The sequence below is a fragment of the Dendrobates tinctorius genome, unplaced genomic scaffold, assembly GCF_039654945.1.
Source record: "Dendrobates tinctorius isolate UK_male_01 unplaced genomic scaffold, ASM3965494v1 ptg000370l, whole genome shotgun sequence".
Taxonomy (NCBI): Eukaryota; Metazoa; Chordata; class Amphibia; order Anura; family Dendrobatidae; genus Dendrobates; species Dendrobates tinctorius.
This window is the reverse complement of record NW_027362036.1, coordinates 1,077,926-1,095,667: the sequence shown is the minus strand read 5'-3', so window position 1 is coordinate 1,095,667 and position 17,742 is coordinate 1,077,926.

The following is a 17,742-nucleotide window of genomic DNA, read 5'->3' as shown; positions in this document are numbered from 1 at the left end:
TCGTGGCAGCCTGTTCCACTCATTGATCACTCTAACTGTCAAAAAGTTTTTTCTAATATCTAATCTGTGTCTCCTCCCATTCAGTTTCATTCCATTGCTTCTAGTCTTTCCTTGTGCAAATGAGAATAAAGTTGATCCTTCTACAATGTGACAGCCCTTTAGATATTTGTAGACAGCTATTAAGTCTCCTCTCAGTCTTCTCTTTTGCAAACTAAACATTCCCAAATCCTGCAACCTTTCCTCATAAGACAGGGTTTGCAGACCGGTCACCATTCTGGTCGCTCTTTTCTGAACTTGCTCCAGTTTGTTGATGTCTTTTTTAAAATGTGGTGCCCAAAACTGGACACAATATTCCAGATGAGGTCTGACCAAAGAGGAGTAGAGGGAAATAATGACTTCACGTGATCTAGACTGTATGCTTCTGTTAATACATCCTAGAATTGCATTTGCCTTTTTTGCTGCTGCATCACACTGTTGACTCATATTCAGTCTGTGATCTATTAGTATACACAAGTCTTTTTCACATGTGCTGTCACTTAGTCCTATTCCTCCCATTCTATATATGCTTTTTCCATTTTTATTGCCCAGATGTAGTACTTTGCATTTCTCCCTGTTAAAAACCATTCTGTTAGTTGCTGCCCACTTCTCCAGTTTATTTAAATCTTTTTGAATCCTCTCTCTCTCTTCTCTAGTATTAGCTATCCCTCCTAGCTTTGTGTCATCAGCAAATTTAATCAGTTTACCCTCAATTCCTTCATCTAAATCATTGATAAAGATGTTGAACAATACAGGGCCCAGGACAGAGCCCTGTGGTACCCCACTTGAGACATTCTTCCAACTGGATGTGCAGCCATTTACGACCACTCTTTGGGTCCGATCACTAAGCCAGTTATGAATCCACCTAACAGTTGCCTTGTCCATTCCATACTTAATCATTTTTTCAATAAGGATTGTATGAGAGACTTTGTCAAATGCTTTGCTGAAGTCAAGATATACTATATCTACAGCATTTCCTTGATCCACCCAATCAGTGATACCGTCATAGAAGGAAATTAAGTTAGTCTGACATGACTTATTAGTTACAAACCCATGCTGACTCTGTTTAATCACTTCATTCTTATCCAGGTATTGACATACATGTTGTTTAATAATTTGTTCAAAGATCTTTCCTGGTATAGAAGTCAGACTCACCGGCCTATAGTTACCTGGGTCCACCTTCTTCCCCTTTTTGAAGATAGGAACAACATTTGCTCTTCTCCAGTCTTCTGGCACTTCTGTTCTCCAAGAATTTTCAAAGATTATAGAGAGGGGTTCAAAAATTTCTTCTGCTATCTCCTTCAGTATTCTGGGGTGTAATTCATCTGGACCTGGAGACTTGAATTCATTTAGGCTAGCTAAGTGTTTCCTCACTATCTTTCTGTTTATAGATATCCTGGATTCTTCTATTCCCTTAATAGGACAGTGAATAACAGTTGATGTTACATTTCCTTTCTGAGAGAAAACAGATGCAAAATAGGAATTTAAAAGTTCAGCCTTCTCAACATCCTGTCTTACCATTTCATCATTTTCATCCTGTAAAAATCCTATAGCATCTTTGACTTTTCTTTTACTTTTGATATATCCCCAAAATCCTTTATTATTGCTTTTGACATCTCTTGCAAGCCTCAATTCATTTTCAGCTTTAGCTAATCTGATTTGTGCCCTGCAGGTTCTGCAGACAGCATTATATTCTTCTTTAGATATGCCTCCCTCTTTCCATTTTATAAACATTTTTTTCTTCCTTTTTAGCATGTGCTTAAGTTCTGTGTTCATCCATCCTGGTTTCCTTAACTGCTTCCTATTCTTCCCTCTTTTCGGAATTGTTAACAACTGTGCTTTGAGAATTTCATTTTTCAAGATTTCCCATCCTTCCTGGACATTTTTGTCTTTAAGGATATCCAGCCATTGGATCCCTCCAATTCTCTTTCTGAATCCCTTAAAATCTGCCTTTCTGAAATCTAACCTTGACGTCTGAGTCTTCACAGGTCTTCCGCCTCTAGTTATCCAAAATTCTAAAATAGCATGGTCGCTACCTCCTAGGGTCCCAGCCACTTTTACCTCCTCAACCATTTCCTCCCTGTTTATAAGGATTAGATCCAAGGTAGCAGTTCCCCTTGTTTTCTCCCTTACCTTTTGGAAGATAAAGTTGTCAGCAAGAGAGGATAAGAATTTCCTTGACCTGTTAGTTTTGCCTGAGAGAGATTCCCAACAAATGTCTGGATAGTTGAAATCTCCCATGACAACTATGTCATATTTTTTGGAGAACTTGGCCATTTGATGCATAAAAAGTTCATCCATAGCTTCAGCTTGCACAGGCGGCCTGTAGTAAATGCCTACAATGGTGTCCTTTCCATTGTTCTGTCCTTGTATTCTTACCCAAACAGTTTCCACAGAACTCCCAGTCTCTGAAGCTTCAATCTCTGTGCAGATATACGCGTTTCTAACATACAATGCGACACCCCCTCCTCGTTTATCAAGTCTGTTTCTTGCAAATAAGTTGTATCCTTCTAGTCTTGTATTCCAATCATGTGTATTGTCCCACCAAGTTTCAGTGATTCCAATGACATCAGTTTTCTTTTCCTGTGTTAGTAGTTCCAATTCTCCTTGTTTGTTGCCCATGCTTTGTGCATTAGTATAGAAACATTTTAGTTTGTGATTGGTTTCTCTTTCTCCAATATTTTTATTAATTAGATTCTTTCGTCTTTGTTCTTCCTTTCCACTTCTAATAGCAGAGTTCTCAATAGCATTTGTCAGGTGTATGGCTTTTTCTGGTCTTTTGCTTCCCTTCCCATGTTGTTCTAGTTTAAAGCTCTCCTTACAAGTGTAGCAAGTAGTGTTGAGCATTCCGATACCGCAAGTATCGGGTATCGGCCGATATCAGCGGTATCGGAATTCCGATACTTAATTCCGATACTTTTTTCATATCGGATTCCGGGATCGGAATCGGAATAGGAAGTTCCCATCATGCTATGAGCCTGCTTGCTTTGATTAAGCCAATGGGAATCCTCCGAAGTGTGGGCACATCCTGTTAGGCATGTAGGCATGTTAACTATTGGCATGGCTGTGATTGGCTGCCGAAATGATGTCATGATGCACTATAAAAGCCACCGCAGCCGCCATTTCTGGTCACTCTGCTGTGAATTCAGTTAGGGACAGGCTGCTGTAGAAGACTGTGAGGGACAGTTAGAAATAGCGATTCTAAAAACAATATTGTGCTTTATCCAGGCTACATAAACCACCACTGTAGCTTGCTTTTCCCTAGCAGCGCTGTTTTCACAGCTGTCTGCAAGGGCTGTGTGAGTGCAGCTCACGCTGTGGAGTGGGTCCTGCAGCCACGTCAGGCTGTAGGCCACCCAGTGTGATCACTGCTGCCTCATACATCTTTTATTTTTTGAGCTGCATTTTTTAAATAATTTCAATCTAGTGTGCTTCCATCCGTATCCATATACGTTGGTTGCAAACACTAGTAGTAGACAGCGGAGCCTTTCTGCAGCCTTTCAGTGCTAGTGTCCACTTTGCTGCACTGTTCACGGCTGTCTGAGAGGTCTCTGACTGTGTGTGAGTGCAGCTCACGCTGAGTAGTGTGTCCTGCAGCTACGTCTGGCTGTAGGACGCTCAGCGTGCGTCACTGCCTCACACATATTTTTATTTGAGTGCAGCTCATTTTTTCTTCTATTAGTGTGCATCCATCCGTCTCCATCTACGGTGGTTGCAAACACTATATAGGAGTACACAGCGGAGCCTTTCTGCAGCCTGTCAGTGCCAGTGCCCACTTAGCTGCACTGTTGACGGCTGTCTGAGAGGTCTCTGACTGTGTGTGAGTGCAGCTCATGCTGAGTAGAGTGTCCTGCAGCTACGTCTGGTTGTAGGACGCTCAACGTGCGTCACTGCCTCACACATATTTGTCTCTGAGTGCAGCTCATTTTTTCTTCTCCTATTAGTGTGCATCCATCCGTATCCATCAACATTGGTTGGTTGCAAACACTATATAGGAGTAGATAGAGGAGCCTTTTTTTCTGGCTTGTGCCCTGCCGGCGCAGCCAGATTAGTATTACCCAATTTTTTTGGAGCCTCATCTTTTGCATTGTAGGTTACCTGCCTGCATTGTAATAGCTCCAAAAAGTTGGTGATACTATCAGTTTCAATTCTTTGTTCTCATACTTTGAGTTTGTTTCAAACAAAGAAACCACATAAAAAGTTCACCAAACACTACATTTTGACCTTGTGTAGGCCACATCAGCTCCTATTAAAGTCTAGTCCACACACACACACTTCATAAAATTAGTGTTTCTTGTACCTGTAACCAGCTGTTCAGGAATAAGCACACTAAGGCCCCCCTTTGTCCTTTTTTGCCTATCTTAAGCAGTCTTGCAAGATGAAGAAGGCAGGGAGTAAGGCGCGGGGGCGTGGGCGTGGAGTTTCAGCAGGGAGAGGACGTGGGGATTCTGCAGGGAGAGGACGTGGGGATTCTACAGGTAGAGGACGTGGGGATTCTGGGCCTGCTGCGGGCACCAGTGGATCAGCATCCCCCAGTTTTAGCAGGCAACAGTCCTTTATGCGCAGCTTTGTAGGACCTCAACGTACCCCACTGCTGCGGGAGGAACAAATTGAAGCCGTTGTCGGATGGATGGCAGCTAACGCATCGACTTCAATTACTTCCGCATCCTCTCAGGGTCAGAGCACCGAAGAGCAACCATCTGTCTCTTCACCACCTGCCAAAGTGCCCAGGCAGTCAGAGAGACATGGACAGGAGCCATCACAATCTCTACTTCTGTTCTCGGAATCTGTTGGCTTGGAAAGAGGGGGCCAGCCAAGCAGCATTCCTGAATGTGAAGAAGAGGGAGTATGCAGTGATGCGCAACTTCTTTGTCCCTCTGAATCTGAAGAGGCGAGTGGGCCAGTGCCTATGGTCAGCACACCTCAGTACGCATCAGATGATGACGAGACTCAGTTGCCACTTTCTGGTGCGTACGGTGCTGGCGAGACAACCCCGGAGAAGCAGCTGTTTGAAGAGGGGAGGGAAGATGATGAGGTCCTTGACCCATCATGGCGTGAGCAACAGGAAGGTGGTGGGAGCAGCTCGGAGGAAGAGATTCCCCTACCGGCCAAAACAGGAGGCAGAGGGAGGGGGAAGACTTGGTTGCCTGTACCCTCCACTTCGGCACCCGTTAGGAGCATTCCTCCTTCCAAAGGCAAACCGGGCGCTCACAAGAGTTGCAGTGCGTGGTCCTTTTTTGACACAGTTGCAGATGACATTTGCTTTGTCAAATGCAAGCTGTGTCATCAGAGAGTCAAAAGAGGGAGAAATGTCAGCAACCTCAATACCACAAATATGTGGAAACATGTGCGCACCAAGCACGAGTTGGAGTTGCATAGACACCCTCAAGACGTAGGCCAACGTACAGCACCACCTACCACCTCTTCAGTTCGTGTTGGGCCCTCTTCCTCCAGCTCACACACTGCTGGTTCGGCTTCCTCACAGGATCGCCAAGGAAGAACCTCTGCCACTGTTGTCCGGAGACCCTGTCAGATTCCACCCATAACAGCACGTTCCCATCCATCACAGCCATCGGTAGCACAGGCATGGGATAAAAGGCGCCCTTACTCGGCAAACCATCCCCGAGCACAGTCTCTGAATGCTGGCATTGCCAAACTTCTGGCAGTTGAAATGCTGTCATTCAGGCTGGTGGACACTGACACCTTCCGGGACTTAATGGCATTGGCAGTCCCCCAATACAACGTGCCCAGCCGCTTTTATTTCAGCAGGCGAGCCGTCCCTGCCCTGCAGAAACATGTTGAGGGCAAAATAAAACATGCGCTACTAAACGCCGTTAGTAGCAAGGTCCACCTGACCACCGATGCGTGGACCAGTAACCATGGACAGGGACGATACCTTTCCCTCACTGCCCACTGGGTCAATGTTGTGGAGCCGGGTACGGATCTGGAGAGTGGCGCTGTACGTGTTCTTCCAACGCCACGGATTGCAGGACTCCAGTCTGTACACATAGACTCCTCCTCCTACTCAAGTTCCTCAGAAACAGCAGAGCAGGAGCCTGTTACGACCGATATGAGCACAGCCGTGGCCAAACGTCAACAGGCTGTACTCAAATTAATTTCTTTGGGGAATCGAAGCCACACAGCGCAGGAGCTCTGGAATGCTATCAAGCTGGAGAGCGATGTGTGGTTTGGGCCAGCGAATCTCCAGCCGGGCTTGGTAGTGTGTGACAATGGCCGAAATCTGGTGGCAGCTCTTGGCCTAGGCAACCTCACACACATCCCATGTCTGGCACATGTTCTTAACTTGGTCGTGCAGAGCTTTCTGAGGGACTATCCGGATCTTGATGCACTGTTGCACAAGGTCCGCATAGAGTGCGCTCACTTGCGACGTTCCAGCACGGCAAGATCGCGCCTCGCTGCTCTGCAGCGACGATTTGGCCTTCCAGAACATCGCATCATATGTGACCTACCCACCCGGTGGAATTCAACGTTACATATGTTGGAGCGGTTGTGTGAGCAGCAGGCAGCAGTCATGGAGTACCAGCTGCATCAGGCGCAAACAAGTCGCACTGTGCGCCGTTCACACTTCAGCACCATTGAGTGGGCCTCTATGAAGGACATCTGCCTCGTTTTGCGTGCCTTCGATGAATCCACGCGGATGGCGAGTGCAGATGATGCACTAGTCAGCATGACTGTCCCCCTTATCTGCCTGCTTCAACAAACACTGCAAGCACTAAGGGATGAGGTTTCAGAAGAGGTGGAGGATGAGGAGTCCCAAATGCCATCTGCTTCTGGACAGTCTGCGCTACGTGTTTCCTCACAAAGGCCTAGGCAGGGGACACTTTGTGAGGAGGATGAGGAGGAGTCGATGGAGGAGGAAGACATCTCTCCAGAGGAGGGAGGTACACAAACCTCTACTCAGTATGTACAGCGAGGGTGGGGTGATGCAGAGCAGGTCGAGGTCACGCCTCAAACAGGGGACAGCGGTTCTTTGGCAGTTGGGAGTCTGCAGCACATGGTTGATTTCATGCTGCAGTGCCTGAGAAACGACCGCCGCATCGCCCACATTCTCGTCTCGGCTGATTATTGGGTGTACACCCTCCTAGATCCTCGCTACCGGGACAGCGTACAAAGGCTCATACCAACGTTGAACCGGGAGCGTAAAATGCGGGAGTACGAAGAGTCACTGGTGCAGTCCATAATGTTTTCCATTCCACCCGACAGCATTGTTGCAAGTGCTTTACAAAGCAGCTCTGTGCGTCGAGGCAGTGGAGGAAACTCTGCACAAAGAGGGAGCAGAGGCAGTGCCGCAGCACAAGGCAAGACCACTATGGCCCAAATGTGGCAAAGTTTTGTGTGTCCACCACAATTGTCTACACCATCAGCGACGCCTCGAGTCAGCAGGAGGCAACGCTTCCGTCAGATGGTGTCAGACTACATGTCTTGCCCTGTCGCTGTACTCCCAGATGGCTCTTCCCCCTTCAAGTTTTGGGTCTCTAAGCTGGATACATGGCCAGAGCTTAGCCAGTATGCATTGGAGGTGCTGGCTTGCCCTGCTGCCAGTGTATTATCGGAACGTGTCTTTAGTGCCGCAGGTGGTGTACTAACAGACCGTCGCACGCGACTATCTTCCGATAATGTTGACCGGCTGACTTTTCTGAAAATGAACAAGGCCTGGATCTCCAAAGACTTTGCCATTCCTCTTACAGACTAAATTAGTGGTTGGCAACTGTATCCAGGTCTGCTGGTGTGTTCATTTTTCTACCACCTGAACTATAATCCCTGTGCTTCAACACAGCCAGTTGTCGCTCAGATGTGTCGTCTGCACAGAGAAACACACTAGCTCCTGTGTTACTGGGGTTCAGTAATGCCAGCTGATCCCCTGCTGTGTGGACGGCAGAGTCACCAGCTCCATCAACATTCAAACCACTACTGATTTTTAACCGTGCCCAACTTAGGTCTCTGGCTCCACTGTCTCTACTATTTCCCCTGACCTCCAACCCCGCCATCTACATCTCTGAAGTGGCGTCAGCACAATCTACACTTGTTCCTGTGTTCCTGTGGCTCAGTCCCATCAGTTTATCCCCTGATGTGTGTCCGGCAAGGTCTCCTGCTCTGTCCACATTCCCATAACCAGTAGTGGGAATGAGGACAGAGCTGGCGAACTTGCCGGACAAACATCAGGGGATCAACTGATGGGACTGAGCACCAGTAACACAGGAACAAGTGTAGATTGTGCTGACGCCACTTCAGAGATGTAGCTGGCGGGGTTGGAGGCCAGGGTAAATAGTAGAGACAGTGGAGCCAGAGGCCTAAGTGGAGCATGGTTAGAATCAGTAGTAGTCCACAACCTCCATAAAAACCGCTGCCCATTGGCCTCTGCATGCGGCATGCGTAATCCTGGGCACCAACAGCGTCAGTTGGTGTTCAGAAGTGTCGTCTCCACAGAGCCAAACACATTCGTTCAAGTGTTAGTGGGGTTCAGCACTGCCAGCTGTTCCCCTGCTGTGGAGATGGCAAGTCTCCTGCTGCATTCACCTGCCAAAATCCAGTAGGCCCCAGCCTGCTCCTCGCCTAATCCTGGGCTCCAACAGCGTCAGTTGGTGTTCAGAAGTGTCGTCTCCACAGAGCCAAACACATTCGTTCAAGTGTTAGTGGGGTTCAGCACTGCCAGCTGTTCCCCTGCTGTGGAGATGGCAAGTCTCCTGCTGCATTCACCTGCCAAAATCCAGTAGGCCCCAGCCTGCTCCTCGCCTAATCCTGGGCTCCAACAGCGTCAGTTGGTGTTCAGAAGTGTCGTCTCCACAGAACCAAACACATTCGTTCAAGTGTTAGTGGGGTTCAGCACTGCCAGCTGTTCCCCTGCTGTGGAGATGGCAAGTCTCCTGCTGCCTTCACCTGCCAAAATCCAGTAGGCCCCAGCCTGCTCCTCGCCTAATCCTGGGCTCCAACAGCGTCAGTTGGTGTTCAGAAGTGTCGTCTCCACAGAACCAAACACATTCGTTCAAGTGTTAGTGGGGTTCAGCACTGCCAGCTGTTCCCCTGCTGTGGAGATGGCAAGTCTCCTGCTGCCTTCACCTGCCAAAATCCAGTAGGCCCCAGCCTGCTCCTCGCCTAATCCTGGGCTCCAACAACGTCAGTTGGTGTTCAGAAGTGTCGTCTCCACAGAGCCAAACACATTCGTTCAAGTGTTAGTGGGGTTCAGCACTGCCAGCTGTTCCCCTGCTGTGGAGATGGCAAGTCTCCTGCTGCCTTCACCTGCCAAAATCCAGTAGGCCCCAGCCTGCTCCTCGCCTAATCCTGGGCTCCAACAGCGTCAGTTGGTGTTCAGAAGTGTCGTCTCCACAGAGCCAAACACATTCGTTCAAGTGTTAGTGGGGTTCAGCACTGCCAGCTGTTCCCCTGCTGTGGAGATGGCAAGTCTCCTGCTGCATTCACCTGCCAAAATCCAGTAGGCCCCAGCCTGCTCCTCGCCTAATCCTGGGCTCCAACAGCGTCAGTTGGTGTTCAGAAGTGTCGTCTCCACAGAACCAAACACATTCGTTCAAGTGTTAGTGGGGTTCAGCACTGCCAGCTGTTCCCCTGCTGTGGAGATGGCAAGTCTCCTGCTGCCTTCACCTGCCAAAATCCAGTAGGCCCCAGCCTGCTCCTCGCCTAATCCTGGGCTCCAACAGCGTCAGTTGGTGTTCAGAAGTGTCGTCTCCACAGAGCCAAACACATTCGTTCGAGTGTTAGTGGGTTTCAGCACTGCCAGCTGTTCCCCTGCTGTGGAGATGGCAAGTCTCCTGCTGCCTTCACCTGCCAAAAACAACAGGCCCCAGCCTGCTCCTCGCCTAATCCTGGGCTCCAACAGCGTCAGTTGGTGTTCAGAAGTGTCGTCTCCACAGAGCCAAACACATTCGTTCAAGTGTTAGTGGGGTTCAGCACTGCCAGCTGTTCCCCTGCTGTGGAGATGGCAAGTCTCCTGCTGCCTTCACCTGCCAAAATCCAGTAGGCCCCAGCCTGCTCCTCGCCTAATCCTGGGCTCCAACAGCGTCAGTTGGTGTTCAGAAGTGTCGTCTCCACAGAGCCAAACACATTCGTTCAAGTGTTAGTGGGGTTCAGCACTGCCAGCTGTTCCCCTGCTGTGGAGATGGCAAGTCTCCTGCTGCATTCACCTGCCAAAATCCAGTAGGCCCCAGCCTGCTCCTCGCCTAATCCTGGGCTCCAACAGCGTCAGTTGGTGTTCAGAAGTGTCGTCTCCACAGAGCCAAACACATTCGTTCAAGTGTTAGTGGGGTTCAGCACTGCCAGCTGTTCCCCTGCTGTGGAGATGGCAGTCTCTCCTGCTGTCTCCGCATTACAAAGACAGTAGGCCTCTGCCTACACCCTCCTATTTCCTGGGCTTCAACACAGCCAGTTGTAGTTCGGAAGTGCCGTCCACACGGAAAGAGATACTTGCTCCCGTGTCTCAGTGGGGTTCAGTAACGTCAGCTGATCCCCTGCTGTGTGGATGGCAGTCTCTCCTGCTGTAAACTCATTCAAAATACAGTAGGCCTCTGCCTACACCCTCCTATTTCCTGGGCTTCAACACAGCCAGTTGTAGTTCGGAAGTGCCGTCCACACGGAAAGAGACACTTGCTCCCGTGTCTCAGTGGGGTTCAGTAACGTCAGCTGATCCCCTGCTGTGTGGATGGCAGTCTCTCCTGCTGTAAACTCATTCAAAATACAGTAGGCCTCTGCCTACACCCTCCTATTTCCTGGGCTTCAACACAGCCAGTTGTAGTTCGGAAGTGCCGTCCACACGGAAAGAGACACTTGCTCCCGTGTCTCAGTGGGGTTCAGTAACGTCAGCTGATCCCCTGCTGTGTGGATGGCAGTCTCTCCTGCTGTCACCTCATTCAAAATTCAGTAGGCCTCTGCCTACACCCTCCTATTTCCTGGGCTTCAACACAGCCAGTTGTAGTTCGGAAGTGCCGTCCACACGGAAAGAGATACTTGCTCCCGTGTCTCAGTGGGGTTCAGTAATGTCAGCTGATCCCCTGCTGTGTGGATGGCAGTCTCTCCTGCTGTAAACTCATTCAAAATACAGTAGGCCTCTGCCTACACCCTCCTATTTCCTGGGCTTCAACACAGCCAGTTGTAGTTCGGAAGTGCCGTCCACACGGAAAGAGATACTTGCTCCCGTGTCTCAGTGGGGTTCAGTAACGTCAGCTGATCCCCTGCTTTGTGGATGGCAGTCTCTCCTGCTGTAAACTCATTCAAAATACAGTAGGCCTCTGCCTACACCCTCCTATTTCCTGGGCTTCAACACAGCCAGTTGTAGTTCGGAAGTGCCGTCCACACGGAAAGAGATACTTGCTCCCGTGTCTCAGTGGGGTTCAGTAATGTCAGCTGATCCCCTGCTGTGTGGATGGCAAAGTCTCCTGCTGCCTACACAGTCGTACCACTACTGATTTTTAACCGTGCTCCAATTAGGCCTGTGGCTCCACTGTCTCTCGTATTTCCCCTGTCCTCCAACCCTGCCAGTTACAGCTCCGAAGTGGCGTCTGCACAATCCACACTTGTTCCTGTGTTACAGGTGTTCAGTCCGGTCAGTTAATCCCCTGATGTGTGTCCGGCAATGTCGCCTGCTCTGTCCACATTCCCATTATCGGAATGTGGACAGAGCAGGCGACATTGCCGGACACACATCAGGGGATTAACTGACCGGACTGAACACCTGTAACACAGGAACAAGTGTGGATTGTGCAGACGCCACTTCGGAGCTGTAACTGGCGGGGTTGGAGGACAGGGGAAATACGAAAATCAGTGAATCCACAGGCCTAAGTGGAGCTTGGTTCAAATTAGTAGTCTACAACCGATCTTAAAATTTCTTCAATGCAGCCTAAGCCTGCTCCGTGCTTGTCCCTGGGCTTCAACACAGCCAGTTGTTGCTCGGAAGTGCCGTCTTCACAGAGTAAAACACTAGCTCCTGTGTTTGTGGGGTTCAGTAACGTCAGCTGTTCCCCTGCTGTTTTGATGGCAATCTGTCCTGCTGCCTCCCAATTGACAGCACATCAGGCCTCAGCCTGCTAAGTGCTTGTCCTGGGCTCCAACATCGCCAGTTGCTGCTCATAACTGACTTTGGCACGGGTACTCCCTCCTGCCCAGCTTGGTTCCAGCCCTGCCTGCTGTTTCCGGGAAGTGTCAATGTCAGTTTGCCACCCCAAGTTGCCATGTCGTGTTGCGGTTGGGTTAGCCGAGGCTAGGGTGCCAGCAGTTTAGGTGCTTCCTATGTGGACTGCGGGTTCTGGTAAGAAAGGTTTGTTCCATAGTGCCAGTAGGACAAGCACCCCCTGTAGGACTGTGTGATTCGGTAACTGCGGCCAGCTTGCGGCATGCCAACTTTGCTTTTCAGGGGTAACTTCTGATACCCCTCCGGGTTCCAGCACCGTCAGCTGGTTCTCATCAGAGCCTTTGGCCTAGGTGCCTCCATCTCGGTATCCGAGTTCCAGCAACGTCTGCTGGTCCTTGGTAGTGCTTTGTAGCACAGGTACCTCCTGCTTAGTAACCGGGTTCCAGCACCGTCAGCTGGTCCTCGGTTGTGCCATTGGCTCTTATTCCTTCTGCTGCCCCTCCGGGTGCCAGCACTGTCAGCTGGTCCTCGCTATTTCCATTTGCTCTTGCAGCTTATGCTACCCCTCCGGGTTCCAGCACCGTCAGCTGGTTCTCGTCAGAGCCTTTGGCCTAGGTGCCTCCATCTCGGTATCCGAGTTCCGGCAACGTCTGCTGGTCCTTGGTAGTGCTTTGTAGCACAGGTACCTCCTGCTTAGTAACCGGGTTCCAGCACCGTCAGCTGGTCCTCGGTTGTGCCATTGGCTCTTATTCCTTCTGCTGCCCCTCCGGGTGCCAGCACTGTCAGCTGGTCCTCGCTATTTCCATTTGCTCTTGCAGCTTATGCTACCCCTCCGGGTTCCAGCACCGTCAGCTGGTTCTCGTCAGAGCCTTTGGCCTAGGTGCCTCCATCTCGGTATCCGAGTTCCGGCAACGTCTGCTGGTCCTTGGTAGTGCTTTGTAGCACAGGTACCTCCTGCTTAGTAACCGGGTTCCAGCACCGTCAGCTGGTCCTCGGTAGTGCCATTGGCTCTTGTTCCTTCTGCTGCCCCTCCGGGTGCCAGTACCGTCAGCTGGTTCAAGAGGACAAAGAACAGGAAGACAACTACCAAGATGCAGAACAACAAGAGAGAGAAGACAAAGAAGCATAAAAAAAACAAAGCAGAAGAACATTAAGCATAAGACTAATACTCTGAGCAAATGATATTATCTTATTTATAAGCAGAAGAAGACTAAGCAGTGTATGGGGGTGAGTCCGTTCCTCCTCGTGGTGCCCCTGGAAAAGGCCTGCTTCTGCAGGCCAAACTGAACGCGGACAAATCCTGTTGTAAATCTTTTGTGACAGGCAGAACGGAAGGTGTAAACTTCTAACTTTTCTAGATAACAACTACAGGAATGCCTGACACAAACAAGAATATGATGAAGAAGAATAGGAAGAAGATGAAGAAGCTGAATATGTAGAATAATAATTGTTGAATAAGAAGAATATGAAGAATGTAAGAAAAGGAAGAAGAAGAAGAAGAAGAAGAAGAAGAAGAAGAAGAAGAATGTAAAAAAAGGAAGTAGAAGAAGAAGAAGAAGAATGTAAAAAAAGGAATAAGAAGAAGAATGTAAAAAAAGGAAGTAGAAGAAGAAGAAGAAGAATGTAAAAAAAGGAAGTAGAAGAAGAAGAAGAAGAATGTAAAAAAAGGAAGTAGAAGAAGAAGACATACATGTCTGGCAAAATATAAATGAGGCTAACATAGTCAATATCTTTGTAACTCCTAACATCTTTAAAAAAAAAAGTTTAATTCCTGCTATTCCATTTGATTGGGCTAAACCTCTATGGCTTTAATGTCTCCTCCACCTCCCACAATACATTCTACATTATTCTTAGTTGTTTTTCTTCATGTAGAATTAACCTACAAGGAAAGAAAGGGTTTTTTTTAATTCCGATATTTTGGCCCCATTGACTTGCATTGGTTCCCGGTATCGGAATCGGCGATACCGATACTTTTTTTTAAGATCGGCCGATCCATTCCGATCCGATATTTTCAAGTATCGGCTGGTATCGCTCAACTCTAGTAGCAAGGCGACTTCCACTTTTTTGTCCCCCCTTGGTCCTCCACATGCTGAACATCGGGGACATGACTAATATTGCGCAATGTGCGCTTGTTCGTCGCCAGATGCAGCGTCTTGTCCAGTGTGTGAGGAGACGGTGACTTGTCTGTGGCATTAACCCCTCTACTGACATGTTGGGCACAGCCTGTGACGAGGAGCGTTTCTTCCTGTGTATCCGGCCACAGGCTGCACATTGGAGGCTGCTTCTATCTGGGGAAGTTCATGAATCAGAAGCCTCTGTGTGACTCACGTGAAGTAACTTGTCTGACAGGTCATGGGTCCAGGTCAGCAGGTGATTGCAGACTATTAGCTGGTTTCGATGTTAGGTACAGGTGAGTCAGGACTAGATGTTGGGTGGAGGCCTTCTAGTATTTGTAAGGCCTCGTGCACACGCTTTGTATTTTGTGAGTTTTTACCTCAGTATTTATAAGGCCTCGTGCACAGGCTGAGTATTTGGTGAGTTTTTCACTCAGTATTTTTAAGGCCTCATGGACACGCTGAGTATTTGATGTTTTTTACCTCAGTATTTGTGAGGCCTCGTGCACACGTTGCGTATTTGCAGGTTTTTTACCTCAGTATTTATCCCCTTCCCGCCCCTTGACGCACTGTATGCATCATGAAAACTAGTGACTTCCCGACCCTGTCACATGACCGAACAGCCCGGGGCCCTGGCTACCCTTAATCCACCCCTGGTTGATAGTATGAAATGCAAGATATTCAAACCCCAAGTAAATCATAACTTTGTTGTTCCTCTGGCTAGAATACTTTAGATGAACTCAAAATACACTTTTATTGAAAAGAAATTAAAAAATATGGGGATAGATCTATTAAAAAACATGCTTTAACTAACCAAAACACAATTGGCTGGCACCGCAGGAAAGTCACTGTTCACTGGGGTTGTACCAAAAGGAATGACAGGATTGCCAATTTGAAACAATGGGGGTGGGGAAGCGCTGGAAGGAACATGTGAAATAATGTCAACAAGGAAACCCAGTTGACTTCCATGGGCTCCATTGAAATTCAATACAGCACAACACAGACAGCAAAGAACATGCAGAATGGATTTCACCACAGTTCTCTGGGCCCAGCTGACTGCTCTTGGATCTACATATTCGGTTCACTCATACCTAGTCCCAGAGTACAGATTATGTTCTTACGAGCTGTCAGTCCACTGTGCTAAAAATAATTCCACGCTCAGTGTGGTGTATAGGCCTAGAGACCCTTAATCAAATCCATTCTGCATTTTCTTTTATTCTATGCCTGCCTACACCTGCAGTATATGTGTATGATACATAACTACGTAGGATCTGTTTACTCTTACTCTTGGTAGATATAAGTGGACAGGGAAGGAAGTGCAGGTGCCAGATTCACTGCCACTGAAATCAATAGGAGAGCGGCACTGCCCTGGCACTTCCAGGTCCTCGGCTGGTCAGTGACATCATTATGTAGGCACACCGGTCAGTGGGGGCTCTTGTCTGCTGACCTGGCTGCCTTTCAAGAGACCACAAAAACCAGGGCTCATCCCACTGAATGCCCACACTCGATCCCCACGGGTAGAACATCACTCAGACAACACAGGGTGAGGGGAACACACATTGGTAAGACTATTGGTTCACCAACAGAAAAAAACACAGAGGTGCAACGACTGTTTTGAAGGCCACGAGCAGGCACAGAGGTACAGATGGCTGCTTCTGCTGGATCTCCGTCCTCACTGAAGACGCAGATCCAGATGACATGCATGGTGTTGCAGAGACCCGTTGGGTCCCTGCACTGTGATACATGCTGCACTGCAACACATGCAGTGGCTGTGAGCTGACGTCGGAGGTGCAGCCACAGGGAGCGGCGCAAGACAATGGCGCACACTCCAATGTCAGCTGCCGGGCTGTGCGGTGGATACAAAAGACACTGGGTGACGTGGGAGCAGAGGAAAGGTGAGTAGAATGTGTTTTGTTTTTAATTATGCATTAGGGGCAGAACAGGGACACATACACTAGGATTGGGGACCATGTAAACCAGGATGGAGACATATATACCAGGAAGTGAGCATATATACCAGCATCGAGACCATTTGGACCATACATACCAGATGGGGACCATATATACCATCATTGGGACATATACTGTATACCAGGATGCGGACATATTCACCAGGATGATGGGCATATATACCAGGATGGGGGACATTTTACTACATAATGAAAGGGGCAATTCATAAGCCTTTATAGAATTTAGAACACTACAGGGGCCCATACATCTGACCAATGTGTGTGTGTGGGGGGGCAGGTCCAAATTTGGCACTGGGGCCCATCGGACTCCAGTTACACTACTGCAAAAACTTACATTCTCAGCAAGTACACAAGGTGGTACAAGTGGCAGAATTTCACCTTTCTGCTGTGCCTTCTGGTCTTCCAGGAACAACTATCTCTGCCAGCAGCTCCCGGCTTTGGTGGGCTCCCACTGTGATGATAATGTCTTAGATGTGACCTGCAGTCCCACGTAACTCCACAGATAATACAGTGCTACTTTTATGAGTACTGATAGCAGTGATAGCTCCTCTGGATCACATTGCTGCTGGTTCTGCATGTGCTGCTGTTTTGTGCTGGTGGGAGGAGTAAGGCAGAATCAGTGAGAGATGAGAGCAGACTATATCTATTGCTGATAATGACAGACTGCTACAAACACAGATCTTCATCTTTGCAGTTTTGCACTAGATCAACTGTCAATCACTAGTTAATCACATATCATGTGAACATTATCACCTTGCACCTCAAAAATCATAGTTCTTAAACGTTGTGATGCTGCAATTGGCAATTTTCTGTGTGGGCAATTTTCCATGTGGGCAATTTTCCATGTGGGCAATTTTCCGTGTAGGCAATATTTCTGTGGGCAATTTTCCTGTGGGCAATTTTCCTGTGGGCATTTTTCCTGTGGGCATTTTTCAGGGGACCATTTTATATATATAAACTAGATGGAGGCCTGAAGCTATTGCATCCGGAGGGCGGTAATGTCACGATGGGGGAAGGCTTTGCAGCATTGAGAATCTCTCCCCCCCATGTGCTCACCCACCTATCCGCTATCTTTCTCTATGTGCTGACTTCACCCGTCTGTGCTCTCTTCTTTGACCTGTCTACCCCATGTGCTATCCCCCTTGTCATGTTTCTGCAGTAACTTGGATAGCCATCCTTTTCTTTGATGGTATATTCTTGGCATTTTTTGATGTTGGCATTGATATATTTTACAGGGGTTTTCCCAGGAATGAAAGTTCATTTTAAAAATTGTCTGTGTCTGACCGTGTACAAAACATACCACAGCTCCTGGGCAGGGGAGGAAGCAAAAGACATTACTGACATTACAGCAGGAGATCGCAAAGGATACATTTTGTGACGTAAAATATTGTTTAAAAACAGTGAATTATTTTACCTCACAAAATTAATCCTCTGTGATCCCCCTGCTGTAATGTCAATATTGTCTTTTGCTTCCTCCCCTGCCCAGGAGATGTGGTATGCTCCATACAAAGTCAGACACAGACAA